Source organism: Danio rerio, chromosome 20 (assembly GCF_052040795.2).
Source record: "Danio rerio strain M-AB ecotype USA chromosome 20, GRCz13ab, whole genome shotgun sequence".
Lineage (NCBI taxonomy): Eukaryota > Metazoa > Chordata > Actinopteri > Cypriniformes > Danionidae > Danio > Danio rerio.
Window position 1 is genome coordinate 55,901,925 of NC_141040.1, and position 2,687 is coordinate 55,904,611.

Consider the following 2,687-nt stretch of genomic DNA (forward strand, 5'->3'; position numbering starts at 1 on the left):
TTGGTTTATTTGTTTTATTAATTTTTAATTTGTTTATTTTTTATCTTATTTTGTGTAAAAAAAATTCTCATGTTCTCAAATCTCTTTATTTTGATTTTTCAACCCAAAATAAGACGAAAAAATAAACAAATTAGAAATTTATAATATAATTATTTATTGTGGAAAACCTGATGCGGCCCAGCCTCACCCAGACCCAGGTCACTATTAAACTGCTAAACATTGAAACTGATGAAGCCAAAAATCAAACTTAAATTGTGCGGCCAAAATCCAATATTTATACAAAGAAAATTATTTATTATTTTTATTTAGAAGTATTGTTTCTATTATTTATTAAATAAAACACACGCAGACATTAATAAATATAATATATATATATATATATATATATATATATATATATATATATATATATATATATATATATATATATATATATTTATTTATTCATTATTTATTTATTTTTTTTTAGGGGGTCTTGTCTTCCTTCCTTTTTGTCCTCGGCTGATCACATGCCTGAGCATGGTTTCATCAAGACAAATAATAATACATCATAACATAATATTTGAAATACATTTTTAAGGTTTGTTTGTTGAGGAACATTTTTTATAGTTAGGTGAAATAGGTATTTAAGTATTAAGTTATTCTCTTCAGAGATTTTTCTTATATCTTATATGATTATATTTTAATTTTTTCATGAAATTATGAAAGCTTGTTTATCATGTTAGGGTTTTATAGTGTTTGTATAGTGGTTTTTTATATTCTTGTTCGGTCTGTTGCAACGTAATTTCGTTCTGCATGACAATTTTATTGTGATGTTTTAATGACAAAAATAAAAGAATCTGAAACTGATTATCCGCTGTGTAAGTTAACGAGAATTATTAGCCCGTTTATTTTTTTCCCCAATTTCTGTATAAGGGAGAGCAGATCTTCAACACATTTCCAATCATAATAGTTTTATTAACTCATCTCTAATAACTGATTTTATCTTTGCCATGATGACAGTAAATAATATTAGACTAGATATTCTTCAAGACACTTCTGTACAGCTTAAAGTGACATTTAAAGGCTTAACTGGGTTAATTAGGGTAACTAGGCAGGTCAGGGTAATTAGGCAAGTTATTGTATAACGATGGTTTGTACTGTAGACTATCTACAAAAAATAGCTTAAAGGGGCTAATAATATTGACCTTAAAATGGTGTTTAAAAAATTAAAAACTACTTTTATTCTAGCCAAAATAAAACAAATATGACTTTCTCCAGAAGAAACAATATTATCAGACATACTGTGAAATTATCCTGAATCTGTTCAACATCACTAGTGAAATATTAAATAATATATATAATTCAAAGGGGAGCGAATAGTTCTGACTTCAACTGTATATAAGTGATTATATTTAATTTACGATGCAGTAAAGCGAGTAGATGATCAGTAAATCAGTATATTTTCATACTATTATATGTTGAATTAAATGTTGGTAATAAAATAGACTTTCATTGTGTTTGTGTGCATCTTTGTATTTGAGTACAGTGTGTGTGTGTGTGTGTGTGTGTGTGTGGACCCACTGAAATAGCATTGGCCACCCACAAAAATCGCAGCTCTGCCACTGTTAAGGGAGCGATTCGGCTTCATATGTCCACTCCAACACCTATATGTCGCAGAATGCAATGCGATTGTGATGTCACAACAGTGTAGTGTTCAAGTGCTCAAGGGTTTAGGATGTTGCGTTTAAACATGTCATAAACAGTTGGAGTGGAATGCAGCTCAGGCCGTCATATTAAAGTCAGTGTTGTTCCAAACTGAAGCGCTCAATAATGGCCACTTTGAAGGGAATGAATGATTTTGCAGGATACAGCTGATGAACACTTTAGGCCATGATCCTTAATGCAAGGAAGCTGTTTGGTGTCACTCACTGTGTTCAATTTAAAGAGCTCATCCTTATGCCGATGACTGAATATTGAGTAGGGGGCGGGGTTTATTTTTGCACTTCTCAAGTAATCTTTCACCCACGGAAAAAAAACTAGTTGGAGGGGTGTGGCTAAGCCTATTTTACCCAATCAGATGTCACCATAGAAAGATTTTTTTTGTCTGCGGAAACACTATGATTGACATTCTGCTTTTGTACGTGTCATCAGAGGGGGAAAGCCCCGCCCACTCCCCCCTACTCCTCATTTGCATAAACAGCCCTGAGTGAGAACCAGCCGTCCAACATAAGTGTTTTTTTGGTTTTTGAATCTGCCACTATGCTGACACACAGGCATTTGTAGCTCCGCCCTCTTCTGAAAAGAGCACAATCTCATTTGAATTTAAAGAGACAGTCACCACAACACCACAATTATGATCAAGGCCTGAAAGGGTCAGATTCAGAGAGTTAGTAAACATTATCTGTGTGGTATTAAGAGCTGAAACTTCACTACACACTCTGGACATATCAGAGACTTATTTTACATCTTTTATAAAGTGGCATAATAAGTCACAATAGGTCATAAAATGTTTTTTTATTAATATTTCTACATGACTGTTTCCTTATTTTTTGTCTGTGTTCATATTATCTCTAATATTTTCCTTGTTTTGTATGCTTTGAGATGTGTAAAGCTGCACTAAGCTTGCCACTATGTGATGAAGCTGAATAAATACAATATATTTTAAAAAGTATTAGGAGAATTACGCATGTCCAGAGCACAAAACA

At 32.2% G+C, this 2,687-nt stretch overlaps 1 protein-coding gene across 1 annotated transcript in view; it reads right to left on the bottom strand.

Annotated features, from left to right (window-relative positions):
* Positions 1 to 2,687, bottom strand: part of mia3 (MIA SH3 domain ER export factor 3) — a 449,841-nt gene that overhangs the window by 315,576 nt on the left and 131,578 nt on the right. The window lies entirely within an intron of this gene.